The sequence below is a fragment of the Podarcis muralis genome, chromosome 10 (assembly GCF_964188315.1).
Source record: "Podarcis muralis chromosome 10, rPodMur119.hap1.1, whole genome shotgun sequence".
In the NCBI taxonomy this organism is placed as follows: domain Eukaryota; kingdom Metazoa; phylum Chordata; class Lepidosauria; order Squamata; family Lacertidae; genus Podarcis; species Podarcis muralis.
The window spans coordinates 67749542-67763274 of NC_135664.1; the positions used below are offsets into that span (position 1 = coordinate 67749542).

The following is a 13733-nucleotide window of genomic DNA, read 5'->3' on the forward strand; positions in this document are numbered from 1 at the left end:
CCCAACCTTATTACTCTGCAGAATTCAGTAACTGAACTTGCTTTCCGGTTTTTTAAATAATGCAATCCTCTGACACCCCCCCCCCCAGATGGGGAGTGAGCGACAAAGTCCAATTGAACAGAATTTTGACTTCCCCGTAAATAAGTGTAAAATTGAACTCTGAAAGGCCCAATGCAGAGCACTATTCACTCCCAGCCCAGTCCTTTGCCTGCTTACTCAGGAGTTGTTCTCATGGCATTCAAATAAGTCGCCGAAAACGTGACAGTGCGAAAGCATACATGACTCCTCAGGAGTAAGTCCCAATACCCCTCCCATAAGGGTGTGTGTGTTGGTGTATTTTTGTGGTTGACTTGTTTCTAAAAATGTTGCATTTACCAAGTAGTAAACTCATAAGCAGTCTCACTTGAAAATAACATTTTACTCTTGAGCAAAACGTTGTGTTTAATTATTATGGATTGTTTCCAATGTTGGACCTACTTGGCGCAGAGACCCACTGAAGTTATTGGACATGCCTAACTTAGATTTAAGGGACATGGGTGGCGCTGTGGTCTAAACCACTGAGCCTAGGGCTTGCTGATTGGAAGGTGGGTAGTTCAAATCCACGCGGCCGGGTGAGTTCCCATTGCTCTGTCTCTGCTCCTGCCAACCTAGCAATTTGAAAGCACGTCAAAGTGCAAGTAGATAAATAGGTACCGCTCTGGAGGGAAGGTAAACAGCGTTTCCATGCGCTGCTCTGGTTCACCAGAAGCGGCTTAGTCATGCTGACCACATGACCTGGGAAAAACTGTCTGCGGACAAACGTCAGCTCCCTTGGCCAGTAAAGCAAGGTGAGCACCACAACCACAGAGTCGTTCACGACTGGACTTAACTATCAGGGGTCCTTTACCTTTACTTTAACTTAGATTTATTCATTTCAAAGTGTGTGTCCCCCCCCCCCCCGAGGACAACAGAGCTAAATACAACTCTGTGGTTATTTATATGGATGAGTTGCCGCACGGAAAAATTTCACTGGGTCACCAACAACCGCAAAGTAGTAATAGTAGTAGTAGTAATAATAATAACAACTACTATAATAACTAATGTACTTAATATAAGACAGCTCAGTCTGTAGAGCATGAGACTTTATCTCAGGGTCATGGGTTCAAGCCACAAGTTGGGCAAAAGAAAGCTGATTTGAAGCGGGTTGGACTAGATGACCCTAGTGATCCCTTCCAACGCTACAATTCTATTATTCTATGAAGACAAGAACATCAGGTAGCACTTCCAGAGAGTCACCGCAAAATCCTAAGCATGCCAACTCATAAGGAAATCCTATTGAATTTTGTGGAGCACCTTACACTCAGGTAAGTGGGTTTAGGACTGCAGCCTTAATAGCCAAGGCTTGGTGTATAAACCTTAATAAAATAAAATTCAGTGAAATATTCAGTGAAAATAAAATTCAGTGAAATAAAACCCCAGTCTCAGACTGCAATCCCCATTTAGGATTGTGCTGTAAAACTGCTTTGGGGGATTCCGCCCCTATTACTCATGCCTGCACACAGCTGCGAAATGGGTTCAATATTAAACCCCTTGGAAGACGTCCCGACTAAACCCGCAACAGGACGGGACTTCATCCCGAAGCGCGCGTCCTTCGGGCGTGCAAAGCTGTCACGCTTACTCGGGAGTAAAGACTCATCTCTCCCATTCCGCGGGGACTGGAGACGCTGTGGGCGCACGGTGCGCGCGCGTGTTTGGCAACTGTGCCGGGGGATAAAAAAAAAAAAAAAAGGTCAGCGAAGGAGCCGGCGCGCACCCTGGCACACGCTCACACACACATAGGCGCACACACGCCAAGTACAAGCGAGTGCGAGGCATGCGCATTGAGCGGATGCCATATTGGAAGGAGTGTGGAGCAGCGGCGGCGGCGGCGGCAGCGAGCGAGGCGGGCGCGGATCGCGCTGGCGGGCGGCTGGCGCGGCGGGGGCTGCGCCCCTTCGACGCGGGGGAGGGATCGCGGGGGAGGGAAACTTCGCGCAGGTAAGGCGCGGCCCCGCGCAGCGGCGCGCGGACCTACCCGGGCTGCATCTAACGGAAGGTGGGGTTTTTCCCCCCCGCTCTCTCCCCCCTTTTTTCTTACGGAGGATGGACCGATCGCGGTGGTTTTTTGGGGGGGGCGGTTTCTCTGTCTTCCTCCTCCCCCGATTTTTTGGGTTTATTAACATGCTTTCTGCTTTGCTCAGAAAAAGCTGAGAAGGACCTCCCTAAAAAGCAAGTTATTGCAAAGTGATTTTTTTTATGTGTTTTAATCTCGCCGTTCTGCTCGAAGTCCGTCGTCCCCGCTTCGAATGCGCAGCCCGATCCTGTGCACGCTTACTCGGAAGTAGTAAAAGTGTCTCTCTCGCCTTTCCTCCTGCCTGAGGTTCCAGGCGGGCCGTGCTATCCTATGCATGTTAACTCGGAAATCAGCCCTTCCAAGTTCAGGCTTCTCCTACGTATTGTTGTGCGCCCGATCCTATGCATGGAGTTCTAGGCGCGCCTAAACCTGCGCTTGATTGTGGATGACATCACTGGGGTGCATTTCTTTGGGGAGGTGTTGCGATCCAATATGCACGCTTTATTTTCTAGGGTGGTCCGATCCATTGCATGCAATTGGACCTACTTCTGCGTAAATATGCATCGGGTCGGCTGTTGGTTGTGTGTGCGTGCGTGCGCGGGCGCGCATTTTTCTCTGTGTTGAGCTATTCTTTTTCCTTTTGCAAGGCACGTTTTTGGATCTGTGCCCTAGCGAGTAGAGATGAGCGGAATGCGCGGCTCGTGTTTAATGTCATCGCGTGGATACTCCAGTTCCTATTTGGAAACGCGCCAGATTAACTGAAGGCTGGTCGCCTACCCCCCCCCCCCCTTCTTTTTTTTGGACATGTTTATCTCATAAAAAAAATCTAATGTGATCTCGGCTTAGAATTTACTGAAAAAAAGAAAAAATACAATTTTTGAGTCAGTTTCATGGAGCGGGGGAGGGAGGGACGGGAAACTGAGACGGATCAATGGAATACAGATTATTAGATATGTGTATAAAATCGCCCCAAACTAATTCCCGGCCCCTCCCCCCCTTCATTGATTTAGTTCCCTTTATGTAACTGCGGTATAAATGGGTATTTAAAGAGGTTTGTCAGTTTCAACATGGCGGGTTTCAGGCTTCTCTACAAACTGAAAATAAACACGTCCCCCCCCCCCCCCTAAAGTGGAGTAGAGGAAGGCGGAGAAATGTGTGTGTTCCAGTGTAATCTACGCCATCCTATGTAGGCACATTACTTGGGCGTAAATCCTGCGGAAATCTCTGGGGCTCCTGAGTAAGCAGGTTTAGGATCCGGCTAGGATAGAGCTAGTTCCGGCTGCGATCCTAAAGACGCCGGCAGCCCGAGTTCTCTAACCTGCTGATTTTGTCGCGATCTGCTTACGGGGGGGGGGCGGCGTTTAGAGCCGTGCAGCGCAACGCAATCCTATACATGCGCCCTCAAAAGTATGGATTGCACCCTCGGTCCCGCCTGGCGCGGTAGGGTTTACTTCGGAGTAAGCTACACCGGATCCAACTGCAGGCAAGTGTGGCTGCAACTAGGCAGGCGGCCCGATCCTGGCTGCCTCAGAAGCGCACCCCCCATTGTATCCTACGGCGCTTGCTCCGGAGTAAATGATCGCAAGTTTGGACTGAGTAGAGTTCTGCATCTGCTTTTGGTTTCGGGCTCGTTTGTTGGCCAGGGATCCGTGCGGGCTCACAACTGCGCAACATCTGTTTGGCATGCAGACGGTTCAGTGCCTGCCATTGAAATCTTGGAGAGTCGCTGCCGGTCAGTGCCTGTTGGGTCCAACTATCTCAGTAGCATGGGCACTGACCGGTGGCGGCTACAGCGGTGAAGCCCTGCACAAGAAGTTGAGGTTTACTTCCAAGTAAAGGAGATGCACTTTTTTTAAACTTTAGAAGAGTAAACACCAGGGAGACTTTTCTGACTGTAAGAGCTGTTCGCCAGCGGAACGGTCTCCCACTAGAACTGATGGACTCTCCTTCCCCGGAGGTTTTTAAGCAGAGGTTGGGTTGCAGGTCTGACTCTGTATAAGGCTGCAGGGTGGCCCCGTTGTGGATGCTTTAGTTGAGATACCTGCCTTGCACTGGGGTTGGACTAGATGATCCTTGGAGGATCCCTTCCAACTCTACCATCATTGGATTCTAAGTAGACGTGGGCTGCGCACGTAGAGCTGGCAGGATCCTACCCATTTGAGATCTTATCTGCGGGAAAGCGCGTTAACGATCGACAGAGACCAAAGTCTGGGTGAGGACGCAGGGAGCGAAGCGGGCGGTGATGGCGTGGACTTTGGATCCGAATTTTTTGGGGGAGATCAGCCAAGATAGCCGTCGAATCACGGACTGGCCGGTCTCTTACTCTTGCGGAAAAACAGCAGGCTGTGCTTTTTATGAAGATGTGACTCCGGGTTCTGGAGAAAGTCTTTGCTTGCTAAGTCTGATCCCATCGTCAAGATGCAAAAAGCGTCTGGACTCGAGGGACCTCGGAAGTTGCTTTTTAACCAAGTCTAACCATCGGAGCCAACGCTGTCTACTCTGACTGGCAGAGGCATTGGGATGCCGGAGACTGCGCCCTTAAAGCTATGGAGGCGCTGCCCCACCGACCTCAGTCTACCCCCGCCTCCCTTCATGCTTACAACCAGCGCCCTCCTCCTTTGTCTCAGTTTTGCGCTGAGAGGCAGTGTCACATAATGGTTAGAGCACTGGACTGGGACCTGGGAGACTCAGCCATTTAGCTCCTTGGGTGACCTTGGGCCAGGCACCCATCTCCCAGCCAGACCTACCTCACAGGGCTGTTGTGAGGAGGGAGGACCATCTGCACCATATTGAGCTCATAGATAGATAGATAGATAGATAGATAGATAGATAGATAGATAGATAGATAGATAGATAGATAGATGATAGATAGAGATAGATAGATAGATAGATAGATAGATAGATAGATAGATAGATAGATAGATAGATAGATAGATAGATAGAGCAGAACTCCGCAGTGAAGAAGACAAAATTAGCGCGAGTGGGCTCAGCGTGTCATTGGCTCTGGCGCCCCCTGCTGTTGGGCTCCCTGCCTTCTGCCCTATCAGTTCCAATGGGTACCAACAAGTCCTTTCCAAATTGGAAGATGGGAAACTGCCTTGGACTAAGCCAATCCGGACTCAGCGTTATCTCTCGTCGCTCTCCATCGGTCTCCGGGCTGTCATATTCCCAGCTTTTACCTGGAGATACCGGGGATGCAATCTCCTGCGTGGAAAGCAGGTGTCCGCTGCCCCTAATTTTGCTCTCCAAAAAAACCGCATGAGGTTATGATGGGCAGCCGAGCCACGTTTTTTGGAAGGTCGAGCCTCTTTTGCCAACCCTTTGCGGTGACTACTCAGAAGTAAAAAAAAAAAACCTCTCTGCGCTCGGAAAGGTTTGCTCCCGGGTGTGTTTGCAGGATTGCAACCTGCGTTGCCCCTAAGCGGTGTTTGTGTGTGTGTGTGCGCGCGCGCATCGCAGCCTTGTAGTTGGGTTACTCCGAGCAGGGTTGCAACGCTACGCGCCTTTCCCTGCTTTTCAACTGCGCCTGATCCTACTACGCATGTTGGCTCGGTATCGAGGATTTGCGGGGCTGACTCCGAAGCAAAGCGCGCAATGCACGATCCCGTGTGAATGTCCTTAGAAGCAAGCCCATTGCGTTGAGCGGCCTTTACTCCCGAGTTACCTTACGCAAAGAAGGCTTGCATGCTTAAATGTTTGTTGAGGACGTCAAAAGAATGCAACTACTTAAAAAACAACAACAACCCCGCAATCCGATCCTATGCACTCCCTTACTCGCGGGTAGACCCCATTGAACTGAGTCGTGTTTCCGAGGAAGCATGGCTGCGCTGGGATGAGAGACGGGAGAGGAGGAAAAAGGAAAACCGCCGCGCGACTGAAGTTGCGCGGTGCTGCGCGAGCGCCCCCCTCTCTGGATCGGCGCAAGGAGCTCCTCGCAAGAGAGCCCCGCCTTCTCTGCGTGGTAGAAAAGAAAGTGGATTTTCTAAAATTATAATTCTAAAGGCGCTGGTGGGCGGCAGTCTGCTTTAAAAGCAGGGCGGAATTTCTCGCTGTTTGCTGGAGAACGAGGGTTGGGAACTTTTCCCAAAGTCATGTTTTGAGTCACTTTGCAAAAATAAAATTTTAAAGTTGGGGGAGGGGTGACTCGTGCACTAGGACATTATATATATATAATATCGCAGATTGATCACCAGCCAACAGTGAGGCTAAGGGGGAGTCGATTTTCAGTCGTGTTGCTGGAACGTTTTTTTGTTTTTTGTTTTGGAAGAACTCTCTGTGTGTTTCCTTCTTTTGCAAATTCCCATCAGCAACAAGGCAGGGGATCCTTTTCTGTGTAAGTGGATCTGCCGCCTGCGGGATTGGATTGCAAGCCCCGGCAGAGGTCACCCTTTGCAGCCATCTGCTGTTGGAGGCACACCACATCTGCACCAGATGTGCAAGTTTCCCCCTTTTTTAAAAAAATCCTCCTTAGCCAGTTGTTTCCCAGGACTTGGATAGCCGCTACCCTTTCACAGCCTCTTCAAACTTAAAACTGGGCTTAAGGCATCACTCTTGTTTGCAAAAACGTTCGCCTTCTATGTCGTGAAAATGTTGAGATTCTCAACCCTCCACCCACCCCCCTCCGAGTGGTGCAGCAATAAAACTGCTAGCACCTTTGCAAAGCTAAGCAGGGTCTGGTGTGGTTTCAAATTGGATGGGGAACTGCGCATGGGTCTACGGGGGAGCAGATCAAGTAAATAATTAAAAATACTTAACTTAAAAATAGAAATAATCAGAATATTTGAAATTGAAATGTTCCCTGTGGTCACTTGGGTGCATATTCTAGCAACGCAAGTAGCTCGGTTCTGGAACAGGATGGGTGAGTGTCCTGTCCCCCCCGCCCAACATAAATCCTGGCTACACCCATGGGATGGCATGTTGAGATTCCTGCATTTCAGACTAGATGACCCTTGGAAATCCCTTCCAACTCTACAATCACTAGGGATTTTACATGAATTTCAGGGGTGAGTGATTCAATTGCCTGAAATGCAGACCTACTAGAGGCCTCTGTTGTAAGGAAAGGCTGGAGCAGCAACTCATGCAGAGATGCGTTGGGCAGACTCCTCCGGGAGGGAAGTAAATCTGGCTGTGTCTCAGCACCCAGAGTGACAGAGTCACACCTAATACAGTAAGGTAGCAGAATCCGCCCACCTCCAAAGCAGCTGGTTTTCGGAAGCAAGCAAGTTCAGAACGGTAACTCATTGCAGAGACACAGTGGGCAGCCTCTTCTCTGGGTGGGTCCTTTGGGCTCACAGTGCCTTTAAATTTATGTAGTTAACTCCTCACAGCATCCTTGTGTGGGGATGGTGGCTGGAAGGGGAGCCTGGAGGGGAAATTCATCCCGGAAAGGATAATGTTGACAAAAGAGAATCTGTGAAAGTTGGGTGGAGGAGTCAGGCTGGGACACACCTTTGTGAGCAAGTCTTTCCAAGACCACGAAGCCTCAAGCATCTCACCCCGAGGCTCTGTGTTCGAATCTCGGCATAGCCAAAGGAGGACAGAGGAGATAATACCGTTTCTATTGGAGTGACAAGAAAGGGCTTGTAGCAGCAATCCAATTTTCAAAGCAAACTTGGTCCGGACGTGTGGCTAATTAAATAGCTGCAAGTCATTGCAGAATAAAAGCTTTTTGGGAAGGCGTGTGGGAATTGTATCTGTGAAAAAGGACTTTCTACCCTGGTCCAAACAAAATTAAAAAATTCCTTCCAGTGGCACCTTAGACACTGACTAAGTTTGTTATTGGTATGAGCTTTCGTGTGCATGCACACTTCTTCAGATACGTTTGCATGCACACGAAAGCTCATACCAGTAACAAACTTAGTTGGTCTCGAAGGTGCCACTGGAAGGAATTTTTTTATTTCGTTTCAACTACGGCAAACCAACATGGCTACCTACCTCTTTCTACCCCGGAGTTCCTGCTGATTCCAGAGAGGACCGCTCACATGGGGGTAGAATATATTTTTGGTTCTTTGGGCTGAACATAACCTCTGTAGGGATCTCTGGGGATTCTGCTGGGTAAGGATGGGGAGCTCTGTCGGTAGAGCATCTCTTAATCAATTAATCTCAGAGTTGTGGGTTCGAGTCCTACCTCGGGCATTGCAGGGAGTTGGAGTAGATGACCCTTGTTCTCCCTTCCTACTGTAAATTTCTATGATCCTGTGATTGCTTTCTGCAGCGCCATCAGGGTGGGGGTATAGCGCAGAAGTCTGGGGCTCAGCAGAATGGACAGAACCCCCCCACAACACAGGGCTGGCTTAACCACATGTTCAAATAACCCTTATTAATGTCTAAAGTGTTGCCCCCCCATAAGCCCAAGCCGTAAGTCCAGAGTCTAAAATTTCCAAACCACCCCACCCCTTCTTTTATTTTTTGTTAAAAGCACATGAGTTTTCAGTAAAGATTCACCACTTCAAATGCTTGCCGATATTAGATTAAAAACTAGAAAAGGACAGCGCAGGAATGTTAGGGGTGGAAAAGGATTCTTCCAAGTTATTTCAGTCAGTTCTTAAGAAAGTGGAAGGGGGGGAGAGAGAGGAAAAGGAACTCATTTCCCCCCGAACTGGCACAATATTTTGTAATATGCTGCAATGCTTAATCTATTAATTGGTTTTGTGAATCATAAACATGGTTAACTATGGGCGTCCTTTCAGCTGATTATACATTTTTAGGAAGTCCCCATTTTAAAAGAGGCATCTCTGCCTTTTTTTTTTTTACACCTAGGGAGGAACAGCCCATTCTTTTCTTTATTTTAGTTTTCATATAATAAGCATGAATGTTTCTTTATAATGAACGGTACTATTGTTTATTTTATTTTCCTGTAATTTTTAATATCAACTTGGAAAGAAATTAATAAAATGTGTTCAAATGACACAACATAACATAAGCTCCCTCAGGTACCCTGTTCCCAAGCCATAGAAGGGCTTTTCAAGCTGAGTACTTAGAATTGTGCTTGGAAACAAATTAAGTCTGTGTATTTCTTGAAGGTAGGGATGAGGTTGGCACTGTGGGTTAAACGACAGAGCCCAGGACTTGCCGATGAGAAGGTCGGCAGTTTGAATCCCCACGACGGGGTTAGCTTCCGTTGCTCGGTCCCTGCTCCTGCCAACCTAGCAGTTCGAAAGCACACCAGTGCAAGTAGATAAATAGGTACTGCTCCGGCGGGAAGGTAAATGGCGTTTCCGTGCGCTGCTCTGGTTCGCCAGAAGTGGCTTAGTCATGCTGGCCACATGACCCGGAAGCTGTACGCTGGCTCCCTCGGCCAGTAAAGCGAGATGAGCGCCGCAACCCCAGAGTCGGCCACGACCAGACCTAATGGTCAGGGGTCCCTTTACCTTTACCTTATTTCTTGAAGGGGAAATTTCATGTGTAGATTTCTCTCTCACACCCCCCCTTAATGACAAACTGCACCAGTGGAAGTTTCCTGTGCCATGTGCAACTGTAAGCAGAGGTGAACCCAGTTGTCCTTTGCTTCTTACAATCCTATATACAGTGGTGCCTCGCAAGACGAAATTAATTCGTTCCGCGAGTTTTGTCGTCTTGCGGTTTTTTTCGTCTTGCGAAGCACGGTGTCGGGAAAGTTTTGGAAAAGCTTCAAAAATCACCAAAGTCTTCAAAAACCTCAAAAAAGGCTACCACACCGCGTGCTATGAGTTGCTCCTCGAAGTCAAGTCGCAACTGTATTAACGGTGTTAAGAAAAAGGAAACAAACTTGCAAGACGTTTCCGTCTTGCGAAGCAAGCCCATAGGGAAAATCGTCTTGCGAAGCAGCTCAAAAAACAAAAAGCCCTTTCGTCTAGCGAGTTTTTTGTCTTGCGAGGCACCACTGTACACCCTTTTCAGATTTCTTGAAATCCACCTGCCTCTTCTCCATTTCCAGAGAGATGTATATGTGGATTGCTGTGGTTAAGATAGCTTGTCTCCCATTCTAAGGGATCACTTTCCATAAGTCATTTAAAAAGCAAAAAAACATCAATTAAAAAGCAACCACACTCCTTGCTTTGAAACTATTGTTTTCACCTGCATGTAAATGTATGCAAATTGAATCCCTAATGAATCAAACAAAATTCATACGCTTGATTAAAGACTCCTTAAAACCTGAGTGACGGCCTTCATAACGTGTGCTACAGTCCCAACTTCATTTCGCAGGTAGAAGGGGTGCTTTTTTAAACTGGAGCCAAAATAGCTAGCGGTTAACAGAAGTCAGCTATGGTTTATTGGGGTTTATAGAATCCTATGCTTTGAAATGGACCAAAAAGACACCTAGCCAACACAGAAAATCTGCTACATCCTTGGCTGCATGTACATTGCTTTAAAAACTTCGATCATTAAACCTGCTCTGGGAGGGTGCAAGTAATTCAGCTCAATGAATTCATGGAGAAATAGGTTTTCTTTGGGATGTATTAGGACAGCAAATGCATTGGGATCATAGAATCCTAGAGCTGGAAGGAACCACGAGGGTCATCTAGTCCAACCCCCTGCAAGGCAGGAATCTTTTTTTTTTTTTTTTGTAAAAGATTTTTATTAAAGTTTTCAAAATGTTACAAAAAGAAAAAGAAAAAATACAAAGTAAAAACAGTTAAAAACAATTCAATCTTTCCGTGTCTTATCTTTCATTCGCTTGTTCCCCAGACCTCCTCACACCTCCCTTTTTTGTATCCAGTTCAATTAGTTGGTTCAGCAAATCCTTTCCCTCTTTGTTTTTATCCTAATCTTTAATCTTAATATATTATAACTTTAGATTATCCCCTGTTAACAATCCATTTTTACACATCTTTATAACATTACTGCTGAAAACCACTTAACTTCAATCCAACATCATTCTAACATTCATTAATTTTGCAGTATTTCTGTAAATAATCTTTAAATTTCTTCCAATCTTCTTCCACCGACTCTTCTCCCTGGTCTTCTGCCAGTCATTTCCGCCAGTTCCATATAGTCCATCACCTTCATCTGCCATTCTTCCAGGGTGGGTAGATCTTGTGTCTTCCTATACTTTGCGATAAGTATTCTTGCTGCTGTTGTGGCATACATAAAGAAAGTTCTATCCTTCTTTGGCACCAATTGGCCAACCATGCCCAGGAGAAAGGCCTCTGGTTTCTTCAGGTAATCTTTCTGCCCAATGCGGGGCTCGAACCCACAACCTTGAGACAAAGAATCTCGTGCTCCGCCAACTGTGTTTCGTTTGGCCGGCCTTTTTATCCAAATTAATTTGTATCTCCTGGACTGAAACACATAGCAGAACATGATTTTTATTTATGGATCCTTCATTGCTCTCAAAAAACTTTTCTTTTCTCTCGGGCCGTTGGCTAATTAAATAATCTATGGCCTTTTAAAATGTGTGGGTGTTAATGTTTTTGTTTTTTTACTATGTTTTTTCGCCCCAAAGATCTTTATTGAAACTTAACATATATACATAATAACCCAAATTCCCAATGATTCCCTCACATAAAATATAACATCTAAATTACAACAGCTGCATAATTATACACTTAATTATAAAACCCACCCCCCTCCACAGCAATTCAACTTCTTTATATTTCTTTCTACCTTTTCCCCTTGTATTCTATAATAAATTATTTTTGTTACATTCTGATTTTTTCCCTTCTTTCTTTATTGGTTTTGTTATTGCTTACATTTTTTATTCTAAGCCCATTAGCATGTCATTTTCAGAACAATATTTTGACATACAATCTTCGAAATACTTCCACTCCATTCTTAACTTTTGATTTGTTTGATATCTTATAATTGAAGTTAATTTTGCCAATTCTATATACTCACCTAAATGGAAATCTCAGGACACACCAACAAAGGAAGAGTAGATTTGTAAATGTTTTATTACTATGTTATGCCTTATTGTGGTTTTATATTGTAAACCATCACCATCATCACTTGCAGTACTATTCTCGGCTCAAAAACTGCAACAAACTGCATTTACAGATGGCCATTCAACCTCTGCTTAAAAACCTCCACGGAAGGAGAGCCCACCACCTCGTGAGGAGACCGTTCCCCTGTCAAACAGCTCTTATTGTCAGAAAGAGCATCTTCCTGATGTTTGGTCGCAATCTCCTTTCTTGTAACTTGAAGCCGTGGGTTCGAGTCCCGTGATAATGCAGAGCCGTATGCCGTTTTCAGATTGGGACGCAGGTGGCGCTGTGGGTTAAAGCCTCAGCGCCTAGGACTTGCCGATCGAAAGGTCGGCGGTTCGAATCCCCGTGGCGGGGTGCGCTCCCGTCGCTCGGTCCCAGCGCCTGCCAACCTAGCAGTTTGAAAGCACCCCTGGGTGCAAGTAGATAAATAGGGACCGCTTACCAGCGGGAAGGTAAACGGCGTTCCGTGTGCTGCGCTGGCTCGCCAGATGCAGCTTTGTCACGCTGGCCACGTGACCCGGAAGTGTCTGCGGACAGCGCTGGCTCCCGGCCTCTTGAGTGAGATGGGCGCACAACCCCAGAGTCTGTCAAGACTGGCCCGTACGGGCAGGGATACCTTTACCTTTATGCCGTTTTCAGCGTGTTTCGTAACTTGACGTTTATATTAGTGCCGTTTCGAAATATTATACAGTCATACCTCATGTTACGTTTGCTTCAGGTTGAGCGAGCGTATATATATATATATATATATGCTTTCGTAGATTTTCACGGGTACAGGAATGCAGGTTTTGGTGTCCTCGGGTATCTTCCCGTGTAAAAGTTGGGGTGTCTAGGCGACGTTTCGACGAGGTCTCACTCGTCATCTTCAGGGGTGATCCCATAGGTGCTCCTTCTATCTGTTTGTATCTTTGTCCATTGTGGATGAAGTACGTGTTGGTTAGGCAGTGGTTGGTCAGGTCCAAGATGTATTCGGGGGGATTGTATTTGTTTTGAATGGCTGTCAAGGCTTCATTAATGGGCACTTGTGTGAAGACCCTCTCACCGGTCATCGCAAACCTGTACATGGAACACTTTGAAACCAATGCTTTAGACAAGTCAGAACACAAACCCAAACTTTGGCTCAGATATGTTGACGACACCTTTGTAATTTGGCCACACGGGAAGGAAAAACTGGACAGCTTCCTCACACATCTCAACAGCCTACACCCCAAAATACAATTCACTATGGAAATAGAAGCCAACAACCAACTTCCCTTTCTTGACGTCCTAATCTACAAAAAACCTGATGGCTCCCTAGGACACACTATCTACCGGAAAAAAACACACACCAACCGCTACTTACATGCACAATCACACCACCACCCTGCACAAATAAACTCCGTAGCCAAGACTCTCATCTCCAGAACCAAACGCCTGGCTGACAAAGACCACTTGACAACTGAGTTACAGAATCTCTCAAATGTGTTAATTGCCAATGGATACCAGCAAAACAGGGTTACGAAGCTAATCCAAAAAGAAACACCCCCCAAAAACCAAGACACAGAAGAAAACAATGGCATGGCCCTCCTTCCTTATATCAAGGGCACTACAGATAAAATTAGCAAAATCCTCCATAAACACAATATCAAAACAGCCTTTTGCGCCAACCAAAAAATAGCCAATATCCTCAGAAACCCCAAGGATAAAATCCAGTTGGAAAACCAAGGGGTCTATGAAATACCCTGCAAAGTCTGCCC

The 13733-nt window shown here is 46.7% G+C and overlaps 1 protein-coding gene across 2 annotated transcripts in view; it reads left to right on the forward strand.

Moving 5' to 3' along the window:
- The first annotated feature begins 1891 nt into the window (after window positions 1-1891).
- SFMBT2 (Scm like with four mbt domains 2) overlaps window positions 1892-13733 on the forward strand; it is a 78152-nt gene continuing 66310 nt past the window's right edge. The window contains exon 1 of one of the 2 annotated variants that reach the window (XM_077935347.1): window positions 1892-2016. The gene's annotated coding sequence lies outside the window, so the exon portion shown is untranslated. Of the gene's footprint in view, window positions 2075-13733 lie in introns of both variants that reach the window. The other variant, XM_077935346.1, reaches the window with a different exon arrangement.